Consider the following 26,846-nt stretch of genomic DNA (forward strand, 5'->3'; position numbering starts at 1 on the left):
ATAATCTGTATATTGCATATTTCAGAGGGAAAGGAAGTCACGGGTAAGTACATATTTGATTTAATATGTTTTAATTTTTAATAAACTGAATTTGACCGGTTTTTTCTCAATATGAATTCTTTTTGTGACACTGAGCAAAAAGGTTATATCCTTTACCGTAATGATGATTTAGACCGATATTTGTAATAAATCGACACATACTTTAGCCATTTATTATATACTATGTCGGCAATTACCTAATCAATTGTATGCACGCATCAATTTGCTACTAGATGAAATTGCCCGAAAGCTTCATGCAAGCTTTTTTCAATGATACTGTACATAGAAAAACATATATTTTGTACAGATATAAAGAAGTGTGACAAACAGGAATATGCCCTAATGCTCTTTTCCGGCTTTCATTGAATGTTTTTAAAGCAGTAATATGATGTGTGCTGTAAGCCTTTGTAAGTTTGTAGGTTGCAGCTTCTACATTACAGTTCACGTTATACAAGAGCTGTCTATTTTTCTCTGATAAAACAACCGACATCGAACCGTTATGGCCCTTTATGGACCAATTTTTAAGGTACATTTTGATAAACTGGATTTTTGTAAAGTTATCGTGTATATTCAAATTTAACCAAACTAGCCCTATACCTTTAATAATGAAATAAAATTTGTATCTTTCAGATCAAAATTCGACTTCGCATTTGAAGAAGCAGTTTGGAAATTATTCAAGTGTAAAATACATACTTTTGATCCAAGGTCTGTATGGTCATTCCTGCATAAACTATACTGAATGTTAAAGAATGTAGAATGCTACAATTACTGAAGAATAAAATTAATCCTAGACTGTGTCTATAGGCCGAAGAATGATACTGATATTGATCCTGAAAGTTTTACAATGCTTAAACGATTTCTGGGACTGTTAAAATTATACATGTTTTAATGGGTTTAACGATATTATATTTTGTTTCATGTTTTAATCTGCTTACCTTTAATTTAAAATGCTATGTATCTTATTACCGTAAGGTAATTTTAAATTCTTTCTATAACAGTTCAATAACTACTTATATTAAATATTATATAATGTCTTTATACAAAGCACTTTTGAACGTATTTTAAATGAAAAGACTGCTATATAAAAATGGTGTGAGTGAGTGAGTGAGTTGGGTTTTACGGCAAATGGACACAAAATGGTCATATATCTCCGAGAAGAAATAAAATCTGGAAAGTAGATCCCTCGGAAGCACCGAAAACAAGGCAAACAGTGAAAATTGCAGACTCGGTTTGATTGAGTCTGTTCATGAGCAGTAATGGAAAATGCAACACTGCCCACGCCCCCTAGCACCGGCTTAAGCAGTATTCATTCTTCAAATCTAATTGAGTTGAAATCAATGATCCCGAAGGACCAGAAAATATAACAACACTGAGATGAAGTCGGGGCGACAAGAAGCCACATTGCAAACGCCAACTGTAAAGCATAAACATTTATGTAAAAATGTAAAACATATCTAAAACATCCATGTAAAAATGTAAAGCACACTGCATAATGTAAAACATATCTAAAATCATCCAGGTAAATATGTAAAGCATATCTAAAATCAGTTATGTAAAAATGTATATACGTATTTGCTAAAATATCAGCTGCAAACATAATAATATTGCAAAAGATGTAAATAAGAATATGAAATGTTGGATTTTTGATATATTACTATCTGCTTTAAAAACGATAAAACATTTCAGACTGAAACGTTTTCAGATAACCCTTTCAAAGATTGAACGTCATAATATGTACTGCGTTGTGTAGCAAAGTCCACACAGTCGATTAAAATATGTTTAACAGTTAGCGGTGTTTGACATGGTACATGTTTGGGTTGATCTTATTTATTCAAAAGATAAGAATGAGTCAAACGGGTATGACCTATACGACAGCGAGAAAGAACAACTTCCTCCCTGCGAACAGATCTGTTCCCTTGGTGCCATTCCCCTAGAGTAGGTTTGATATCATGAAGTTTATTGAATGAAGCATTGTTCCATGACGATTGCCATTTAGAAGAAATGTTTATATTAGACCTAAAATCGGTATGTGGTAATTTCAAATTAGATTGTGATAATGAAAGGGATTTCTTTACTGCAATATCAGCATCTTCGTTACCATGAATACCAACATGACTGGGAATCAAACAAAATATGATAGACTTTTTTAAAGATAGTTCATGAACACTGAGAAGAATATTTTGAATGAATAGATTTTCCATATTTCGGTTATGAATTGACTGTAAAACAGAAAGCGAGTCGGAAAAGATAATAAATTTTTCTTAAATATTTTTTATATAACATTTAGTGCTTAATCAATAGCTTTAGCTTCGGCTGAAAATATTTATGCATTATTTGGCATACGTAATTTTGACTGATGAAGGAGTCAGCAGCACGGCCGACCTTTGATTCATCTTTTGAACCGTCTGTGCAAATTGCAAAATAGTCATTGTAAGTTGACTTGATTTCATGATATATGGACTTGATTATTTCAGGGTTTGTTTCAGACTTTCTAAAGGCAGTTTTCAAATCGAAAAGAACTGTAGGGGCATAAAGGGTCCATGGTGGTGTATCTGGAATTGAATTTTCTTTAATACCATCGAATTCAAAGGTTTGATTTGTTTTGCTTTTTAGCTCACCTGTCACGAAATGACAAGGTGAGCTATTGTGACCGCTTGATGTCCGTCGTGCGTCGTCTGTCGTGCGTCGTCCGTCAACAATTTCTAAAAGAATCTTCTTCTTGAAAACCACTGGGCAGAATTACACCAAATTTCACAGGAATGATTCTTGGGTGGCCCCCTTTCAAAATTATTCAAAAAATTCAATTCCATGCAGAACTCTGATTGCCAAGGCAACCGAAAGGAAAAACTTTAAAAATCTTCTTGTCCAAAACCACAGAGCCTAGGGCTTTGATATCTGGTGTGTAGCATCATCTAGTAGTCCTCTATCAAGATTGTTCAAATTATCCCCTAGGGTCAAATATGGCAGCGCCCCGGGGGTCACATGTTTTATATAGACTTATATAGGGAAAACTTTGAAAATCTTCTTGTACAAAACCACATGGCCTAGGGCTTTGATATGTAGCATCATCTAGTGGTCCTCTACCAAGATTGTTCAAATTATCCCCCTAGGGTCAAATATGGCCCCGCCCCGGGGGTCCGAAGTTTTACATAGACTTATATAGGAAAAAAAGTTTAAAAATCTTCTTATCTGAAACCACAACACTTAGACCTTTGATATTTGGTTTGTAGCATTGTCTTATGGTCCTCAACAAAAATTGTTTAAATTGTACCCATTGGGTGAAAAGAGGCCCTGCCCTGGGGTCCCAAATTTTATATAGACTTATATAGGAAAAAGTTTTAAAAATCTTCTTGTCTGAAACCATACGACCTAGGCTTTTGATATTTGGTATGATGCATTGTCTAGTAGTCCTCTACCCAAATTGTTCAATTATGCCCCTGGGGTTTAAAGAGGCCCCGCCCTGGGGTCACTTATTTTTATGTGAGTTTCATAGGAAAAATACTTAAAAATTCATCTGATCCTATTTCCAAGACTGTTTAATTATAATTACCTGATGACCCCAAGTAATATGATGTGACTTGACTGTGACCTTGACCTACTGTCCTACTTTCTTGTTTTTAAGGTACAGCCTTGAAATTTTGATGACATACACTGTTTTGCACACAAATCGTAAAACTGAATTTCATTGACCATGAATGTGACCTACTGACTTTCTTAATATTTTATCAGCAGTTTGACATTTGAAACATGTAGCTCATATTACTCTGGTGAGCGATCCAGGGTCATCATGACCCTCTTGTTTCTCATATGAATCGGAGTACTTTGGTTAAAAAATAATTTTATGAGCAGGATTGGATTTGTTGGCAGCCTCTCTTAAAGCATATTTCAATGAAAGTTTTTCTCGGCGTGTGTAAAGAGAGGGTTCGTTTGCTTCAGCATGTAAGCTTTCAACTGGCGATGTTCGGAATGCACCTAGAGCAATACGAAGACCTTGATTATGAATGGTATCTAACATTTATAAATAAGATTTTCTTCCTGAACAATAAACAGTACAACCGTAATCTAGCTTACATCTAATTTAAGCCTTATAAAGTTTTAATTGCGATCGGCTCTCCAATCAGTGTTGTATTATAAAAATAACAATAACGTCGTACCAACATAATTATAGGCCATATGGCACTTTCTTGCTTTGATGATGGAGACTCCAGGTGCCCCTATCGTCTTCCCTTAAGCCAGTTAGATTGTTTCCTCAAATGAGGAACAAGTGAATCAAAGTCAGTGACCTGAACCACTCCGCTCAGGAGGCACCTGGAATAATGTAACAAGTGTAATGCTTCAATATATAATATAGGACAGCAATGTTAGTCCTGAAAATTGACAACTTGAGCATGTAAGTTGACACACATATGTTAACTTACAGGAACAAAATTAGCTAGATCATTCTTATAATTTCTTTATATACTTCTAGATATTTGTTTTCCTGAACTACTGGACTGAATTCATCTTTGTTGCTTTTAGCATATTCATTTAATGCAAAGCTTTAAAGCATATCTGTGACACTTTTATCCTAGGGACAAGTCGTTGGGTGCGCAAATGTATTGACACGGCTTGTTTTGTAGAGCTATTACATTTTATTTTACTTGATTTCCCCTTGAAGATTCTCCTATAAGTAGGAATTAAAATAACATATTACGAGTTTGAGTCAGCTTGTCGCCTTATTTCCTTAATGCACCAAGTGTCATTTTTGCAATTTCGGGAAATGCGAATCAAAAGTTTAATTATCAATAACTTTGCAAATGTACGGTCAAAAAAATGAAAATTTCAGAACTTGTATAGTTTGTATTCTTCACACTTATGCACAGATTTCAAAAGAATTGATAAAACGGAATTTAGGAAATTAAAATAATGATTTTAAAAATTCACATGAAAATGAATATTAAAGTATTGAAAATTAATCCCAAAATGCAACTTCGAGATAGGCCGTTGTGGAAGGAATACAAAAACGTTCAAAAATAGGTAATGTTGCCTTGCAAACTGTCTTTTTCGATGTTTAATACTGATTTAAAAGGATAAAAACATTATTGCGATGAATATTCACAAACGAGTCATATTAAAGTCTTATTGAAAACTGAAAAAAAAAAACTATCCAGTAACTTTCAAGCATATCTTCTTATAAAGAACTATTGAACAACTTTCAAAAATGCAACAGATTTACTCCGAAATGATCTTCTTAAAAATTCTTTGTCAACATTCCTAACACTGTAGCAAAACTAGTAAATGACTTTCAATATTCAATGCAACCACTGTTACCTGCTAAACTAACTTTCAGGAAATAACTTCAATCTCAGCATCTTTATAATGAAAATTGTACAACCAAAAAGACACAGTATACCTACCAGTCTATAGACTATAGGTCTACAGCTTTCACAATCGCCAGAATAAGCATGCTTTTAAACATAACTAGGTTTCTTCTTCTTAAAATAAAAATTTAAAGGTAAACTCGACCCAAATTTCATACAAATACTGCATACTATTTATATAAACATAAAATCAACAAACAGTACTATGTATTAGGATAACAATGGTACACCCTGTATACATGTAAAGCTAAATGCAGTATAGATGTGCACGTCCACTAAAAACACAGAATGTTTTTCAAACAATCACCTGTTACTGCATGACATTTTGATTACAACTGTTGCCAAGGTCGTAAATGTTTTAGATATATATAAGTAAAGTAGTTTCAATGTTACAATAGACATGTATAAAAAATGGCATGTACAACAAAACTTCTGTAATATCTCGTCATTATTGTTATCAATTATGAATCTTTTTAGTGCAAATATAATTATGGAATTCCTATTTTGGGACCAAAGTGAGTTCGACATAATGGTTGGATGCTCTTGTTAACTAAATGTAATACTAATACTGTTCAATTTTCTTTTGCTGAAAAGGTCTTAAAATTTGCCCTTAGTAGTTGAAAGGACATTATCTAGATAAAAATATATAACCGAACCGTTTGTATTATTTCTATAAGCATCTTGCTCATCCTTCGTATCGATTTTGTCCTGTAAGTGTTGTTCATATTTATGTATAATGCTTTTGATCTATATGCTCAAAGTAATCAACCATCTCTTCACAAGTGTCAAATTTGTATTTATGGTATATTGAAATCTATTTTATATGTTTTGGGACGTTCTTTTTCAGCAGATTTAATCCATTCTATTGGCATTAAACAACATATGTCATACATCTTAGCCACTGACAAACATTTTAGGTATTCATTGGCCATTAACCCCTTAAAAATTTTTGATCAAAAGTGAGAACTGACCGTATATTGGACACTATTGTTTCTCTATTTATACACTGTATATACCACTAATAAACACAGTAAAACACAAGTCTTACTCTGAAAGTACAATCAAGTATCCGAAACAAATACCATCCGGAAATGTAACACATATTAACATTGAGTTTGCAGGAAAGTTTGCGCTCTTTTGGCACAAATTATATACACCACTAGTTTATGAATTTGTAAGAAGTGAAAAATACCTATTTGCAATATTTAATCTGCAAAATCTGTTTCAAAATTTGTACCTTTTTAGTTGAAACATCGCCATGTTCCTCATATTGTTGTCACGTGAAGTGATATGACAATATCATTGGCGTTTCAAAATGTGGCATTGTGGAAATTACCTACAGCGTTTTCAACGACTAAGGCTTTGTGGAAATGTGATTTACTCTAGTTATATATGTTCCACAAGGAAACAATTAGGATATTATGATAGAGCTCGGCAAGACGAAAAAATGATACCAAACACTCCGAATTGACATATGGCGTTGTGGAAATCAGGCGACGAACTATTAACAAAGGCTGATGTGCCATAGAGTAAAATATTACGTCTAACAACTTTATCTCAAGAGCAAACCGAGCGAGTGCAAGCAAAAACGGAATAGAAGCTACAGTATTTAGTTTGATTAATCGGCAACTTTACAGGTGATAAGGTTCCAAATTTTGATTAAATGATTTTTTTCCTTGACCAGTGTCATGTATTTCGGCAAAAGATGGATTAGAGACATCTACTGCCGATTTCCTTCCTGTCCATTGCCATTGTTCTCATGCTATATACGACCAGATTATTCTATGTCATCATTTCTTGGTATCTTTCCGCCTGTTCGTTTAATATAGCTGGCTCTGAATGCAGATTGTTGTAACTGCTATACTTGCTAAGAAATTAACTTTAGAAAGATACAAGGTAATTGTAACTGATACTAATTCAAACGTCGCGTCGACTCCCTTGGAGACGGTTTGTCAATAGGATTAAATTAGGCAGAGTGCGGCTAATTAAAAAGCGGCGTATTGTCCCGAGTTAAAATACAAATTAAAAAAGCAGGTACCATATTTAAATGGTGATTAGACAATACCTAAAGCTATAACAGCGGCAGCATTGGAACCAACGAGACCGTAACTGAAAAAAATAAAAATGTAGCACTTACACAACATGAATGTCATGCTGAACAATTTGAAACGATCTAAACATGTACGCTTATTCATAGCCTAGGTTCAAAAACATCTATGGATATCTTCAAGCCTATGTATATCATTTTGATCCCTGTTCTAGGTTCTTGACGAAATTTTATATTTATACAACTTGTTTATATGCGCAATCCGTAGCCATTATTTATGACTTTCCGTCTTAGGTAACAATTTGAATTTGCATTAATTTTAAAGGTTTATTTATCGTACACCGTCTTCTTGTTTTAAAAAATAATAACTCATTACATTAATCTATTCATAAAGCAATCCAGTTTAGAAACCCATTTTGTGTTAATTGGTGATTTCAATTATTGAAGTATTGATTATGTGGATTCTTAGGCAAATGAATCTGTTGACCACATCTCTTTGCCCTTTGTTGAGTGCATCAAGGATAACTTTTATATTAGCCTGTGATGTAAAACACAAAGCAGAGGCAAGGCTAATCACCAGAGAGGCAAGATTTGATATTTGCGAACGAGTGTGATATGATTAATAATCTAGGTTATCTTCCACCGATAGGTGCTAGTGATCACGTGTGTATCTGTTTTAACTTCACTGTTTTATGTATCAAGGAAGGTCCAAAGCGACCCAAGATTTATCTTCTGTAAGGAGAACTACCCCTCTGCCAGGTAGGAGCTTTCACATTTTAACTGGGTCAGTGTTGTGTCTGAGTATTAACCCTTTTTGAGGCAATTTCACATCTGTATTCAACGATTGTGTCAGTTAAAATCCTTCCAATAAAACAAAGAAAAAACTTTAGGTTGGTAAGGAAGCAATACAAGCTATTCAGTCAAAAAAGAAGTCTTGAAAGCAATACAAAACAAATACTTAAAACTTAAAGAAATCAAACAATAAAGACTTGTCGTCAGTCGAAGTTAAATTTTGAACGTCTTCTAGCTTATGATTTTATCATTACGTCCGTTCACAGTCGAAATTCGCAATTATGTTGGCAGCTTGGGAGCAGAGGATGGATCTTTATCAACTTCCTACAGGCAGAAGGCTTTGTCTTCAACGATGAGGATCTGGATGATGTTCCACGTCTTGAAGAAAGATGGTTCATTGGTCCAGTATTACTAGTATAATATATAAACGCATCTCGAGAAAGGAAAATTAGACAAGCTACGAACCAATAAATTTCCATGTGTGTATTAAATTCACCAATTGGTTTTGAAGGAATCCAGGACTGAGATCAATGATATTGTATCCAAATTTATGCGATTTCTTTATTGTGAGTCACCTGATTTGTTGAAAAAAAAGCAAACGTAACACCTATTCTTAAAGCAGCACGCCTCCAAATTTGGCTAAAAATAATCTTTCTTTCAAATTCAAGTTTTGGTCATATTATGAACATAAGAATATGAATTTTTGTTTCTAAAATATTTTAAAAATTCCAAGTCAAGAAAAAAAAAGACGACCGCGTCGGGAATCGAACTCCGGACCGCCGCGGGGATAAAGATATTTTCCGCCGTCGTTACCAATAGCGCTATAGCTAAATTAGTGAATAATGACTTCAAAATAAAGATATTTGTAGTCGAGACAGTTTACCTGATTTTCATCGTAAAAAGTAGTAAAAACAGCAAATTCTCATGTGTTTCCGTAACACAAAGTGTGTCAGTAATTTAGATTTAAAGCCTTCTTAAGAAATATAGCATTTATTTCAAGATATCTAAAAAAATATTTTGCTGTTGTCGAACGATCTGGAGGCATGCCGCTTTAAGAAGGGGGATGTGCAAATTATAGACCAATAAGTTTATCAGTAATTCCTTGGGATGCAGTCATAAAACACCTGGACAATTTTAAATTTTATACAAAACTGCAACATAGAATTAGGTCAAACAGATCTTGTGTCACTCAATTATTAAAAGTCATGGCGGAATGAACAGATTTATTAAGGAGGTGGACTGCATATATAGATTTCGCAAAAGTGTTTGATACTGTTCCATAAAGAGGCTTCTGAATAAAGAGTATGCATATGGTATTATTGGTAATGAATTAGGATTGATTATTCTTTTTAGATAATTGTCAACAGCATGTACGTGTCGGTTCTGATTTGAGTGTTTTATGTCGTACACTTTTTTTTCTGATATGTATTGATTATTTGCCCCTAGTTGTTCATAATGAGGTAAAAATATTTGCCGATGACACAAAGTGTGTACAGTCAGATTTATCAGCGTTGGCAACTTGGTCATATGAATGACAACTGAAATTTACTGGCGGGAAATATATGCATCTACGGAAGGGCAGAGTTGACACGCAATATTTTATGACTGAACGTTCTGAAGATACCCCTACTGAAAATATATGCATGGGCTAACGGCATTTAGCGCATTGTTAAGTACTCGATTTGTCCACCTAATTTATGTAGGAACAATTCTGTGAAAAGATTCAGAGGATAAAACCAATATTGTGTAGTAACAGTCTGACCTTTAATCTTAAGATTTCACACTTTTTACCTTTTAGGCATAATATGATTAAAATGTGTGACATCATGATTTCAAGTCCATTAAATTACAAAAATGTGAACATGATCCTGACCAATTATCGACAATAACATAAATCGCTAGAACTACGGTAAATGTGGTCGTTTTTATGACGGCCTGGAATAAAAAAAAGTGTTTTGTTTTTAAGCCACCACTCTTGCAACTCCAAAGGACAAACTTAAATACATAATTATAAGAAAAGATTCGTATCGAGTTTAAAGGGTATAACTTCAAATTTGTTCCAAATTTCAGCTTGAAAGAGTTATCCGTTCAAAAATAATGGCCAAACAAAATTCAGAAATTAACCACAACATTGTCATTTCAGTGTGGCATGCATTTTTTTTTTTTAATAATTTACTTTAGTAATTAAAAAGAAACAGCTGGAAATGTGGAAAAGAGGCCTTCATGGCCGAGTGGTTAAGGTCACTGACTTCAAATCACTTGCCCTTATCGATGTGGGTTCAAGCCTCACTCGAAGTGTTGAATTCTTCATGTGCGGGCTTACAGAAGGTCGGTGGTCCTACCCAGGTGCCTGCTCGTGATGAAATAATGCGGGTCTTCCTCCACCAGCAAAGCTGAAAAGTCGCCAGATGACCTATAATTGTGTCGGTGCGACGTTAAACCAAACATAATAAAATAAAATAAATATTTTTTTTTTCTCTGGAAAATAAATAAAAACTGCAATTAGCTATTCCAAACAGTTCTACTTTAGTCCCTATTTTACTGTAATAGGTGAATGCAGCCAAAATACAAAAAGAAAATGCCAGTTTTAGTCTTAAAGGGCCCTGCTTTATTTTGGCTGCCAGAATCCTAAGGCGGTGCCCGATTGATTTTTTATACCTATATTTGCTTGTGCATCTTTGTGTCTTGGGCATTGTCCTACAGTGTTGTTATATCTTACTTGTCTGTTTGTTTTTCTATGTAAGTTAGTTGTGTGTGTGTGCGCGCGCGCGTGTGTGTGTGTTTGTTTGATTTGGTTTTAACGCAATTGTTCAACATTATTTCAGTTATGTAACGGCAAGCAGTTAACCTAACCAGGGTTCCTGGATTCTGTACGAGTACAAACCTGTTCTCCGCAAAGAAACACTAACTTCCCCACATGAACCAGAGGTGGAGGACGAATGATTTGAGACACAATGTCTCTTATAAAATCGTCACGGAGAACATTAGGCTCGCTCGGTGATCGAACTCGCGACCTCGCGATCCTTAGATCTACGGTCTCACTATTGATGTAAGCTGGCGTTCGTGTGTGTCTCTTTGTATGTGTGTGTGTGCGCGCTCGTGTGCGTGTTCGGGTGCGTATTTGTGCTTGTGCTGCGATGATTTACGTTGTAGGGTAACTGTGATTAAAGAAACTTAGCATTCCTTTTTTAATATTCATCATTTGCCACCTTCCCCTTCAAAACCCACACCCGCGACACTCCCTACCGCCCCATACCCAATCGCCCTCCTTTTTCTATATTTTGCATAAAATTAAATTGTACTTGGTTGATTTTTGAAGTAACCCGACAGAAAATATTCTGTTACAGCTTCTTTTTGTTGTGGGCCTACTTAGCAAATGCGTGGCTCTGTGGCTGTGTTTGAAGTGTTCTGTGTTTTCGACAAATCTAACCTTACCTTTAATCTTTTTAAAACAGAGCTGGTCAAGAGTGAACAAAAGTGATTTGCAAATAGTGTGCATGGTGCATTGCATGAGTGTGTGTTCGGGTAAAACGTCTTTTTCAGCATCTTTTTTCAGTCGTATAAACGACGGTGTTTACTTGTAGGAATGAAAACAACACCCCAGTCACATTATACCGACCCCAGGCTAAATAGTCCAAACTCTATCCTCTATCCTGCTGAGGGCCAAGCGAGGAAGCTACTAGTATCATTTTTCAAGTGTTTGAAATGACGCGGCCAGGCATCAAACCCACGATCTACCGCACTCAAAGCTGGCGCTCTACCATTAGGCTACCGAGGCTGTCGGTATTTGAATAGTACAAACACAAATATTGATTTTAAATAATAATTTTATCACTTGACATGCTCTTTGCATGCAATGTTGCCATATGTATTTTAACATCCTTCAATTTTGTCCCAGTCATATCGGTGTCATACATTATTGTTGGTTAAGGTATCCGATCCATAAATGGCTTAAATTATATGTCTGGTAACGTTACCCTTTTTGGCTGTTTAATGACATTTGGCAATTTAAACTAGAAATAGTCAAATTTTATATTTCAAGATTTTATTTTGATAATATTTCAGGTGATTTCCATTCCAAATTATTATATGGTCTACAAAACACTATATTAATGAAAAATAATACCAACATTTGAGTTTTAACCAATTTTTTTTTTCTTTTTTGAGGCCACAAAAAGGGTCACCCCTTTTATTTACTTTCTCGCATTTACATCTAGTGCATTTAATATTCAAGAATCAATAATAAGATTTTATACCATACATTAATTATGTTCCTACGTGAAATCTAACATTTCAAAATTGTGATATTATATAATATTTAACACATGAAACAAAGACAACATATATACAATATTAAGCAAAAGCAAATAAGTTTGTGCCGAATAGAAATTGGTATATCCCTTTTATCTGTTTTGTGATATATTAATCGTACCTACTATACAACTTACCGAGTATAAGTACGAAAAATGAAAAAAGACAAACATACACTCACGCTCTCACTCATACAAAGTTAATTTTATGCAAGAAAAATCTATAATTTTTACATAATGAAGGTTCTTTTCGTTTCAGTGCTGTGTGTTTCGTATTTCGAAAAATGATAAAAAGTTTGTTACATAGGAGTCGTCTAGAATTCTATATATATTCTCCTACCACATTCACTTTGATACAAATTATTCAAATTACTTTTTCAATATATTTTTCAATTTTTCCAAATTCTTTTCGAAATTGCAATTATTGTCTGTTAAAGTTAAATTGATAGTTGATAAATTCCTTTGGGGTGATGACTGTCAATTTTTTATCATTCATTTAACAGTATTTTATATATCTTTATATAATAAATAGAAGAACGTTAAGCTTTTTTTCATTTGATTCTATTATCCAAAGAATATTTTTTGCGTGACAATTGTACATACTGGTTTGTAAAAAGATTTTTCAGGAAATTAGAAATCACTGGCCAGTCCCAAAAAAAAGATGTTCAATAGTTTCTCTACAATTTTTGCAAAAAGTACAATTTGGGTTATCTTTATAACCTAAGATTCTACATTGTGTTAACTATTCTGTATTGAAACCATTGTATAGACGTGACTTTGGTGATTTTAAAAAGGAGAGAAAATATGTTTTCCCATTCTTTTTTTTTTTTTTTTTTCATTTTAATCTCAAGATTTTGCTCCCATTTTAATTTATATAAAGGTTCATGTATATTTCACTTTAATATATAATACATGGGCTTGGACCCTTTTGGATATTTTAAGATATTAATGAAATTTGGTGGAACAAATGGTCGAATTACTTGCTTCTCAGATTCTTCGTTTTTAAGTAATGTGATATACAAGTGTAATCCCTTTAAAATTCAGAAAATTTATGTTTGAAATCGTCAAAGTTGTTAAAAAGTTCATCCGAATTTAATAAATTTCCTCTACAGTGGAATCAAGCCATGATTTAAAAAAAAAACACTCTTTCCACCAATAAAAATATTGACATTATAAAACAGATGATAATTTAATATGCTTCTATTGTCAAAATCTTGGCAATGGCAAAGTTTTATATATGCGTTCAGAGTGTCCCTCAAAAATATATTGGAAATAGTCTTTACAATATTGTGAGCATAATGAATACCAGCAATTTATTTATGTTGAAGAATTTGTTTATAATATCTAGCCAATTTCCAGTATGTTTTAATATACGTCTTACTCAAGTGATTTTTAAAGCTGAAATAAAAAATTTAAGTCAAACCATGTCAAGTCCACCTTCTGTAAAGTTTTTTTTATTAAAATGTCTTTTTTAACTTTGCTTTGACCTTGCAAAACAAAGTCATAGATAAGGTCATTTATACGTTTAATATAGGTATTTGGTGGGTCTGGCAAGGCAATGAAAAGTTGATTAAAAAGCGAAAGGATGAAAGTTTTAATAACAGCAATTCTACCTATTGGCGTAATGATCCGCACTTTCCATTTTTTTACATAGACTCAGCTTTTATAATATTTTCTTTGTAACTGAAATCAGCCATTTTGTTCAGATCAACTTAAGTTTTATCAAAATTTACCTTAAGGCCCGAAAGATTAGTGAATGTGGATTAGGTTTCTAGCGCTTCATTTCAGGAAGAGGTCGACCCATCCGAAATCATTGCTGTGTCGTCAGCAAATGGTGATTATTATTTTTATACCTTTAATTTCATCGTTAGACCTAATTTTAAGAGACAGTATTTCAGCACACAAAATAAAGATGTAACAACTTAAAGGATCACCCCGACGACATCCGGGAAAAAAATAGTTAAAAAAAAACATTTCGACAAACTGCGGATACTCCGTCTTTATAAAGTATATTAAACCATCTTTTCGAAGTCTATTAAAAGTAGTAGACCAGGAATATTATTTTTCTCAGTATAATTCATTAAGTCGTAAATGAGTCTTGTGTTCTCCCCAATGAAACTTCCTTTAATAAATCCTGTTTGGTCATAGTTAATTAAATTGTTTAAGTATATTTTAATTCTATTCGCTATGCAGCCCGATCCAATCTTATAAATAGTATTAAGTAGCGTTATTGTATGCCATTTTTATGTATTGCTTTGGTTTATCTCCTTTATAAATGCATGTTATGATACCTTGTGTTTGAGTTATTGAGTTTAGACGCTTCTTCAATTATTATTTTGCCTTCAATGGCGGATGACTCTTTGTTAGAGAGTGTTAGAAATCTAATGCCTGTGACAAAATTTTCAAATTCATTTTAATTAATATCATTTTTTGGTGATCCATATAACTTCTCGTAGAATTAGAAGTTTCGTGCAATATGCATTTTCTTAACTGTTCAAGCTTTTCAAGGTTTTCAATAGATTCAGTTTCTTTTAAAACTTCAATTTGTGACTTAATATAAGTTTCTTTGTGAATATTTGGTGCTTTCTTATATGAACTATATGATATACATTCGATATATGGTATATTTTCTTCTATGTTTTAGAAATTATATACAGGCAAGGCATATTGTACTTTCACTTTTTCGATATTTTATTGGTTTCATCAATATAGTTTTTATCTTTTAGCAGTGAATTATTATGCTTCTAGAGCCCCTTTCCATGTTTCAAGTAATTGGAAACTAGATTTTATAGAAACATCTAAAAAATCAGTTTTAAAAAGGGGGACAGAAGGAAAAAATCAAATCTTGCTTGCTGTAGAGGATTTGGTTTTCTCCAAGTGTATCTTTTAAGATTTGAAAACATTTCCCTAAAAGGGTCTATCAAGTTCCCTTCCTCCATATGATATAAAAGATTTATTCGTGCGCTTTTATTATTTATATTTTTGTAATTATTATAATCTAAATCTTGGTTCTGCACCAGGTTGAAATCCCCGCACAAACAGTAAGAATCGTTTCCAGTACTATCAATAATTTGAAATACTTTATCATAGAAAGATGGATTGTCAGTATTCGGTCCATATATTGAAACCAATGAAAATTTTAATTCTCCAACATTTAAATCAAGAATTATATAATTCCCTTGCTCATCAACCAATTGATTTTATAGTCTCATGTTTTTTGTAAACATAATTGCAACACCTCTCGAATTTGAAGTTGATCAACTAGATATACATTCTGCATCCCACTGGCTATAGATACTTTTATGCTGATTTTGAAGAAAGAGGGTGTCCCGAAGACAATTAATATCGCATTTCATCTCTTTTATGCACTGAAATACTTGTTGCCGTTTCTAAATACCTTGTAGGCCTTTACAATTAACTGATAATATGTTTAAGTCAGTCAGTGAAGTTTAAGATATATCACAGAAACACAAAAGCCCGTAATATCCAGAGATACTCGTATTAAATACAATTGTACTGGCATAACAAACAAGAGAACAAACACAAAAATTATAAAGTATACACAAATCACAAACGTGAACATAGAAAAATACAATAAAACGATCTAAAAAGTTAACGAAACAATACCCGTCCTGTCCACCATATTGGCACATGAGCATTTTCTATATCTCGCAAAATACGTGCTCATTGTCACTGTATATAAGTTATTTTAGTACTTTCAAAAAGAAATCTAAAAAATGTTGATATTGCATGTGATACACTTTTATATCAAATGTATTTATGCAACGAAGTACAAATATATGCGCCTCTTTAAATCAGTTATCAACTGTATATTTAAAAGTAATTATTACCTCCCTTTCTATAATTAGTATTGCAACCTCTACACGAAAGATCAAAATAACCAGTCATATATGAGTCGACCACAAATGCTATTTAAAACTACATTCAAGTGTACATAGCAAATGTTGGGGAAAAAATGTTCTAGTATAAATATCGTGTACTGGATACTATATACTAGCTCTACATAGTTATATTTCTTATTCAAAGTTCTTCATAGATATAGATCTAACATCTTTGATACAAAAAACGACGTGAAACATACATATGCTGTCAAACATATATAAATTTATACAGTCGCTTAAAGATAAAAAAGTAATAATAGCAAATTGGTTTAAAAATCTCAGGACGAAACTGCGAAATTCCAGAAATGCAGTTCAGGTTTCCGGTGCAAATCTACTAAAAAGCAGTGAAAACAAAGTAGATCTACCGTCTTGGATAATAGCGTATACGTAACATTGTACATAAAGCATATCGAAAAATAGTATAAAAGCTTTATCATTTAAAAAAAAAAAACAAGTACATAAAAAGATACTGTTCACAAAATTAACGTTATCTCCACACTTAACTATACATGTATATATGTGTGTGTTATGGCCAGAGAAAGACAACTCAATTTGTTAATGCTACTTTCAAAAATACACACAGTCTAGAATACTTTCATATAGCTAAAGCTACTTATTTAGATTTTTATATGGATTTTGATCAGCGAATGCTGATGTCGGCTTTCACTTCTCTTCTGGTTTGCGTAACCAGATGTGATATTGCTTATACTCAAGCCTTGTAGATTTTTTTTCTCACCGGTATACATAACATATATCTTTCCTTCAAAAGACCACGCTTTTTCAATTACATACTTGTCTTTGATTCGAAATGAAACTAAGACTTCTGCGAAGACTTTGGTTAAGTCTTCATTGACAAACATGTCATGCGTTCGGAGAGTTTTTGACACTTTGAAGAAGTCGATTTTTTACTGTCTCCTTGCGAATTTAACTATAATAGGCCGATATTTCTTCTCCTTGTATTGCCCGAGTCTATGACATATGTCAATGCTTTTTGGGTCTACTTGATGGCCTGTTTTCTTATTGATTTCCTCAATAAGTTTTGTCATTACAGCATCTGACGACTGCTTTTCTCATCACCTGGTATTCCGTAGATACGGACGTTATTCCTACGGCTATATTGTTCAATCTCATTCAATTCCTTATCTGTGTAATTTTCGTCTTTCTCTGTCCTTTCGTATTACATATGGTTTTTATCTTTCAGACTCGGTAATCCTATCCTTTTTCACAAGATTATCTTTCAGTACTTCGATAGTCTTTGCCTGATCACGTAGATCACTCCGAAGTACCTCTATCCTTTTTGTAACCGAGCTGAGTATACTGTCCTTCATTTTGATAAGTATTTTAGACAGCTGTTTTACAATAGTTTGATCTGACTGAGATCAAGACTGTTTATTTATACCATTTTCGCCGGCATGATGCTCTTTCCTAGCAGTTTCTGAACCCGTAATAGATGCAGACATTTTTACATTACCACTGCTGTACCACCATTTTTTAAGAAGTTTGTCTCATTGGTATTTTGATCAGGTTTTTTTGTCCTTTTCTTATTCTAGATTTTCTTTTCAGTTTAAAAACAGGATAAACTGGGTATTTGTTTGATGCGCTTATGTCTAATTCACTGTTGGTTGATGAACGGGGCCGTTTTAGTCGTTTTTGTCCTGAGCTCATTATCAATGCATAACCAGCTTATTATATTTAGAGGAAGATTATAATAAACCTTTTTCGATCACAGAGTTACTTGACTCTCTAGACAAATGTCATAATACTGCAGCTGGTCCAGACCAAATACATTACCAACTTTAAAAACACTTGCCATAAGAATCATTAGACCTTTTCCTTGAAATCTACAATATTACATGGAAAACTGGTAATTTTCCAGACTCCTGAGAGAAGCTATTGTTATTCCCATACAAAAACCCTGAAAAGATAGCACGAACCCAAGTACTTACTAGCTGTTTATGTAAAACTCTAGAACGTATGATCAGTTCTAGACTAGTTTGGTATCTCCAATCGCAAGGATTACTTACAAACTTCCAAAGCGGCTTTCGCAAACAACGCAGCACAACTAATCATCTTGTTCGACTGGAAAATTTTATTCGTGATGCATTTATTAAAAAAGAGCATCTAGTGTCTGTCTTTTTCGATTTAGAAAAAAACCTTATGACACTACATGGAAATATGGTATTATGAATGATCTTAACGACACAGGTTTAAAAGGTCGTCTGCCAACATTTATATCACAATTTTTATCTGATCGAAGTTTTAAAGTACGTGTTGGTGATACCCTTTCTGACTCTTTTGAGCAAGAAGAGGGAGTTCCACAAGCTTCTGTTTTATCTGTCACACTTTTTAGCATCATAATTAATAATATTGTGAAATGTTTGTTACCAGGGACAGACTGTTCATTATATGTTGACGATTTTTTGATATGTTATCATTCAAAAATATGCGTACGACTGAACGCCAATTACAACAGTGTTTGAATAAAGTTCAAACTTGACCCATGGAATATCATTGTGGCCCTGAGCTTTTTCTAAATGGTACAAAAATACCCGTTGTTGACGAAGCAAAATTGCTTGGTGTTTTCTTTGATAAAAAGCTTTCTTTTGTGCCGCATATAAAACACTTGAAAGCCAAATGTCTGAAGTCATTGAATCTTTTAAAGGTAATTTCAAATACTGATTTGGGAGCCGTTCGCAAGGTTTTATTAAGACTTTATAAGGCTTTAGATAGATTTAAGCTAGATTACGGTTGTATTGTTCATGGTTCAGCAAGAAAATCTTATTTACAAATGTTAGATACCATCCATAATCAAGGTCTTCGTATTGCTCTTGGTGCATTCCGAACATCGCCAGTTGAAAGTTTATATGCTGAAGCAAACGAATCCTCTCTTTACACACGCCGAGAAAAACTTTCATTGCAATATGCTTTAAGAGAGACTGCCAACAAATCCAATCCTGCTCATGAAATTATCTTTAAACCAAAGTACTCCGATTCATATGAGGAAAAACCAAAACAAATCAAACCGTTTGGATTTCGCTTAAAATCTTCCTATGAATGAAACTGACTTTGAATTCGATGGTATTAAAGAAAATTCAATTCCAGATACACCACCATGAACTCTTCATGCCTCTACAGTTCTTTTCGATTTGAAACTGTCTTTAGAAAGTCTGAAACAAACCCTGAAATATTCAGGTCTAAATATCATGAAATCAAGTCAACTTACAAGGACTATTTTGCAATTTACACAGACGGTCCAAAAGATGAATCAAAGGTTGGCTGTGCTGCTGTCAGCCTCGTTCATCAATCAAAATTACGTTTGCAAAAAAATGCAACAATATTTTCAGCCGAGGCCAAAGCTATTGATTTAGCTCTAAATTCTATATAAAAAATAGTGAAGTAAAAATTTATTATCTTTTCCGACTCGCTTTCTGTTTTACAGTCAATTCATAACCGAAATATGGAAAATCCATTAATTAAAAATATTCTTCTCAGGGTTCATGAACTATCTTTTAAAAAGTCTATCATATTTTGTTGGATTCCCAGTCACATACCGATTTTAGGCCCAATTAAAACCAATACACTTTATCTAAATGGCAATAGTCATGGAACAATGCTTCATTCAATAAACTTCATGATGTCAAAATAGAAAAAGTGGAAACCTCACAGGTCGCTCAACACGACAAGAACGAAAATGTTGCAGGCTCGGTTTGATTGAGCCTGCTCATGGACGGTAGTGGAAATGCATGCTACCGTCCACGCCCTCTAGCCCCGGGTTGAGCAGAACTCAACATTTACACATGCTAAAAGTACAAAAAGCAATTTAGAGACATCCGCAGATGTATTCAAACGGCGGTGCACATGGAACTTTCAATGGTACACGGGCTGTGGCGTGTAATTCCATGAAAAGCGGCGTTTGGTCCCCAGATAAAGTAATAGGTTTGCCCCAAACGAGAAAACTAAACAAACTGGAATTTAGAAAGGGGATCTGAGGTTATGGAGCCTGCATATCACAGAAACTGTCAAAGACAAAATTAAAAAGCAGGCACCATATCCAAATGGTGATTATACAATACCCAAGGCTATAAAAGCGGAAGTATTGGAACCACCCTGGCCGAAATGGTCATGCTGAGAAACTAAACAGTACCAATAACACGACATAAAAGTCAACCTACTCTAGGGCACCAAGGTAACAGATCTGTTCGCAGGGAGGAAGTATTTCTTTCTCGCTGTCGAATAGGTCATACCCGTTTGACTTATTCTTATCTTTTGAATAAATAAGATCAACCCGAATGTGTACCATGTCAAACACCGCTAACTATTAAACATATTTTATTCGACTGTGTGGAATTTGTTACACAACGCAGTACATATTATGACGTTCAATCTTTGACAGAGTTATTTGAAAACGTTTCAGTCGGAAATATATTAACGTTTTTAAAGCAGATAGGAATATATCAAAAAATCTAACATTTCATATTTTTATTTACATCTTGCAATATTATCATGTTTGCAGCCGATATTTTAACACATACGTATATACATTTTTGCATAACTGATTTTAGATATGCATTACATTTTTACACGGATTTTTTAAGATATGTTTTACATTATTCATAGTGTTTTTCATATTTTTAAATGGATGTTTTTAGGTATGCTTTACATTTTTACATCAATGTTTATGCTTTACAGTTGGCATTTGCAATATGACTTCTTCTCGGCGATATATGACTATATTGTATCTATTCGCCTTAAAGCCCAACCCACTCACTCACTGTTGTATTTAGAATCCCTTGTGGTGGTAGTCGTTGAGCGGTTCAGTCATGCGTGACCGCTAAATCTGTCAAGGACGGTACGACAAAGGCTATTTTCCACTTATAAGATTCGCTCATCGACTTACCCTCTCTCCACCCATTTGAAGTATAATGCAATAAAAAAGCTTAATTTTACAATAAATACAACATTTTGTGTCAAACTCACGTTCTCTAGCCCGGCTTTTAAATCCTAAAATGCGGCCGAACCTTGCACATTTTAGTAGAGACTTAAGATAATAATTTCTTAAAGAACAAAACCAGAAGATAAATTCTGGATATTGAACACTCGAATCATCCAACCCTGAAAGACTGGGCAAACTGTTTTATGACGTCATCTTTAGGACTATTGAATTCGTAAAAAATAATTTGATCATGTTCAGCAATGTTTAAAATTTTATCGTCATTTTCGAAATTTCTAATAATCTGGTGACAAAACAATTGGGCTATGTAGAGCTTCTCAAAGCTACATTATTTTAAGAAATATCAAAGAAAGGTTACTTTTGGAATAATTTGTATGAACAGGGATAAATTATCTAAAACGACGTATCACATTTCTTAAACTTTACATCCTGTTTTCAAACAATGACAAAATTTTTATGAAATAGTGTTATAAAAAAGAGAAAACATGTGTTCATAATTAGATTATATCGCTGTAGAATTGTTCCGACTATAAATGCATTTTCGGGTCATTTTAAACTTGTCCACACATACGGGAGAGACGCCTCATATTTTTCTCATTCTAAATGTTGTATATTTCTTTCTTTTGGATACGAACTAAACCTCGTGTTTATGTAATAATCAATTCATACATAGATCTTAATTTGAATTAAATACTTTCCTATACTTTTGCAGCGATATATTACTTGATATAACATAATGAAGAACAATGTAGAGTGGTTAATTTCATGACATTTTCGCAACAGAGCTAGGCTAAGGGATGGCATATAAAATACTAAGAAAAGCAAACCCTTTCTAATTGTTAAAAAGCAAGAAACGTATATAAACTGAAAGAAGAAATATTCCCTTAAAGAATATTTGTAGGGATAGGTCTGAGAGATTTTATTAGTACCGCGATGTTGCATACAGTTGTAATCTGTATGACAACATGCACTTACCAAATCTTCTAGCGTCTTACTCAGACTTTTTCAAATACCTTTCAAATTACTACATGCACATATTTTACTCATTTAGAAAAGTAAATTGTTAGTAAAATGTCAACATTACAGCTAATTGAAACATGCAATATCAAATACTTTTATTCACATCAATGCCTCAACCCATTTAGAAGCGGCTCAATAAAAAACTTTATATATCTAAGTATCTAGCTCATATTTTATTGTTTATTGTAGTCATTTAAAACATTTGTTTAGAACTATAATGTTAAAAGTGGTATGTGAGATAACATTTTGACACGAACTAATGCAAGTTGATCCTGATACTGATAAGGTAAAATATCCCGAATATACTTTTTAACTGATGAATAAAACTGAACATTTTCGCATGTTTGAAACGATTTATTTCCTTACTAAATTTCATTTTTGGGGTGTTTTTACCTGTCAGAGATACATTATTCTATTATATAAATTAATGAGAAAAAACATGTATGATTGCTTCATATATTTATAACAAACTGCATTTCACAATTTATAAATGTACTTTTACATATGTTTCTAAGTCAACAAAGTACATTACAATTTGGACAGGCTACCTCATTAGTATATGTTAAAATTGCTTCTGCATTATAAATGATAAACCTATGTACCATTACTATGACTTTACGTAAAGCTGGAACAATTGCGGTATAGTAAATATGTATGTTACCGGATGTGACCAATGGAAAAACTACATTGTGACATCAAATTAATACATTTGCTGTAGGGTTCCCGAGAAGTATAACTCCCAAAATATGTAAAATTAGACTGAATATTTCAAGTAGTATAGTTATAAAATACACATCACCATTTTTGGTATGAAATACATGATTTTTATTTAAAGCGCGTGTGAAGACTACCGCCGCCTGTAAGCTAAACACGTCCATATGTTTCATACCCAGATGTGAACCACTAAACCACAGTCCATTTCTTAATGAAAGGGAGTGTAAGATGAACATAAGCATTTTTGCACATCGTAGTACTGTAAAACTATTGCATTTGATGAAATGAAATGAAATAAATAGTTCTACCGAAGTTAATTGACTTTCCAAAACGGGACTACAAATATCAGAACGTTTGGATGTACGATTGCTTACAGACGTCGCGTCGTCATTCTTTTGTGATTACACTAGATTTTAGTCATAAGACACTTTCATGATGTTGCATGCTAGTATAAATATATGCCGTAAGTTGAAAAGTTTATCTATAAAAACAGTTAAAGTAATGCAAAACTGAATCAGTGTAAACAATATTAAAGAAAGACAAATAAAAAATGTGCTTATATGATATAAATAGCAAATTAGCAGTTTCCATTTTGGTATGTACTACATTGAAACACCCAACATCGAAATACGCACCCCTTAACATTTAAAACACGATCATATTTAGCTGATTTCTGTTTTACACTATAGCCATAGACCTTTAAAATAATAGGTCAATAACAACTTTGCAAGACGATAGGTCAATAACAACTCTGTAAGACTTTTTCATGCTTTGTGTGATTAAATTATGTTCTCATGTCAATTTTCTTTCAAACTAAAATGTTCATTTGTCACATATAAATAGAGTTTGGTTAACGTAAGAAATAAATCGCGACTTAGTACTGTTCATTTGAGTATATCTTTAATTACGTTAGTTTGCAAAAATATAAAGAATGATAGACACATCATGCCGTTACAAGAAGAGTAAAACAGCTTTGTTAGATTTATAGAAAAATTTCACTTAAAATATCACACCCATGTCTTTATATATATCACGCTGTTAAAAGTATCGCATTTTAATTAGATATATTAAAACATTTTGGTTCAATTACTGCGCACCTGAGCTCTGAACTGTGATAAATCAGGTGAAAAACCACTCGACGGCATTCTTTATTTTTATTCTTACATGGTCATTGAAATTTCATGATAAAATTTTGCTGGGCTTCATTTATCCAGGTAGTAATAAACCGGACGTCATGTCACCTATTGAGGTCATAATGGACTTCATAATGCTGTTATACCGGTCCGCGCGTCAACCGTTGTTTATCGCAGATTCTAACACAACCGAATTCATTTTCCTATCTGATTATTGTGTATTTTTATATATCAATACATTTTAATTTCCTGACGTCACAATTATTACGTCAGTCACACAGGAAAGAAATTCAACACAAAATAGAAAATAGGCAAATACTAGCATTTGATGGATGTCGTCAAGGATGTGTGTGTGTTCAGTCTTATAAACGACGGTGTCTACTTGTAGCAGTGAGCACAATGCCCAACTTTATAGTGCTGCCACACTGGCATATCACACCGTAGACACGTGGCATGATATCCCGCCAAGTCGGTTCGAGCCTCACTCGGGGCGTTCAATTCTTCATGTGAGGAAGCCATCCAGCTGACTTACCGAAGGTCGCTGGTTCAACCCAGGTGCCCGCTCGTGATGAAATAATGCACGGAGGTGCACCTGGGGTCTTCCTCCACCATCAAAGCTGGAAAGTCACCATATGACCTATAACGTTAGACCCAACAAAAAAAAACCACCAAGACACATTATACTGATACCGGGCTATCTAGTCCTAGCACTATCCCCTCAATGCTGAGCGCCAAGCGAGGAAGCTGCTAGTACATTTTTTTTACGTATTTGGTATGACGCGGCCGGGGATCGAACCCACGACCTCACGCACCCGAAGCGGACGCTCTACCACTAGGCTACCGAGGCGTACTTTAAAGTCCTTCGTAACGTGTAAGAATCGAAATAAAATATCAAAAGTGATGTGCTCTTCATTGTTTGTCATCTAATTCGTATTATTTTATGCTAACTAATAAAATACTGTATTCTATCAGTTAAATATTTTCATATCTCATCACTCACACTGTGAAAATATGAAATCTATATTTTCACACTGTGAGAGATATAGCTCCGCCCCCTCATTACATTGTGTATGAATTTTAAATTATTTGCTTAAAACAGGATGAAAATTGTAGTAGCACTTTGTTTTTTATAGTATATTTCTCGATTCAAATTATTTTTTTAAAGAGAATTTCATAACGTTATGCAGCAAAAAATAAAATAAAATGGAACTTTATGTTGTATGCGTCTTTATAACGTCACAGTACGTCTGACGTCATGTCTGTTTACGCGCGTCTGTTTCCCGCGCTGAGATTAAAAATAGTTGCAAAATGCACATCTCAACGTAATTGAGCATAAAATAAAAAGAAAATTTGTTTGTTTTGAGTGAATATGGAATATATCTTACCTCGATGTGAGAAAATTTTCAAAATTCACTCAAAACAAACAAATATCCTCTATTTATTATATCACTCGAGCTACGCCCACGTGATATTAATTATTATTTCTTAAATATACAGATATTGACTACTTCTTTCTTTGTTTAACTGCAACCAAATCCAGCTAGGTCAGAATGTGCAATTTATTTAATAGTAAATCGCCATGAATGATTCCACTTAATTATTCTTTACAACCACGAACCTTTTAATCTAAATACAAAAGTGCCTGGATACTTGTAACTAACCAATACCAATATTATAACACATAAATCACGGTAATGTGACAATTATGCACAATATATTTCAAACAATTTTGTCAGGATTCATTAAAAATTATAACTACTAAGAGCATTTTTATAAAAATAACGAAAGTCGTTGCGCATGAATAAGCTTGAGAGTAAACCTGCTTTTGATACTATAAATAGAAAGATATTAACATAAAACACTTAAATCACAAAAATCGTAAAGAGTCATTAAAAATCTAGCGAAATATGACGATTTAAAAAGAAATTTGCTGAAAATATCCTTTATATGAGTTGTCTGCCCCTGACAAGAGAAGGTGCGAAAAGTCAGTGTTCCATATCCAGATTTCTATTTGACATAACTTTCAATCATTTTATGTTCATGACTTGTCTCTACTAAAAAGTGCAAGATCGGATGACTTTTATTTCATATCCATTATTTTTTCCAATCAAATATCACAAGTAATTTTTCACTAACACTTTAGACCATTCCAGTATTTTTCAAAAACATTCAGAGCAGCTTTTCATTGTTTACACTTCGAATGACCGGAAACATTGTCCAAAGTTTAACCAAAGTTATCTCCAGATAAATAACAAAAAAGATGAATCTTGTCCCGTAAAATTTATAGACAAATCTTTGAAACTATTATGGATTATTTTTAGAAGAGTTATAAACCTTTTTACAGTCTTTACTTTTTTGAAACTTTTCAAATATTAAGACAGGTGTATATATAGACGAAACACGGATTAAAAAGTATAGGTCACCATACACTTTGTAATTTTACGAGTCAGACTATATTAATGTAATTAATAAATGTAATATCAAAAATATCTTATGAGGCTGAAGTTACCTCCAAACTTATGTTGCATATTTTTGGCTGTTTTTCAATTGATATATTTATCTTATAAAACTGCTTACT

At 33.3% G+C, this 26,846-nt stretch overlaps 1 long non-coding RNA gene across 1 annotated transcript in view; it reads left to right on the plus strand.

The window, feature by feature from the left end:
• The first annotated feature begins 659 nt into the window (after positions 1 to 659).
• Positions 660 to 26,846, plus strand: part of LOC123559717 (uncharacterized) — a 54,815-nt gene continuing 28,628 nt past the window's right edge. The window contains exon 1 of the long non-coding RNA XR_006687990.2: positions 660 to 744. This is a non-coding gene — a long non-coding RNA (uncharacterized LOC123559717). The remainder of the gene's footprint in view (positions 745 to 26,846) is intronic.

This window comes from Mercenaria mercenaria, chromosome 15, assembly GCF_021730395.1.
Source record: "Mercenaria mercenaria strain notata chromosome 15, MADL_Memer_1, whole genome shotgun sequence".
Taxonomy (NCBI): Eukaryota; Metazoa; Mollusca; class Bivalvia; order Venerida; family Veneridae; genus Mercenaria; species Mercenaria mercenaria.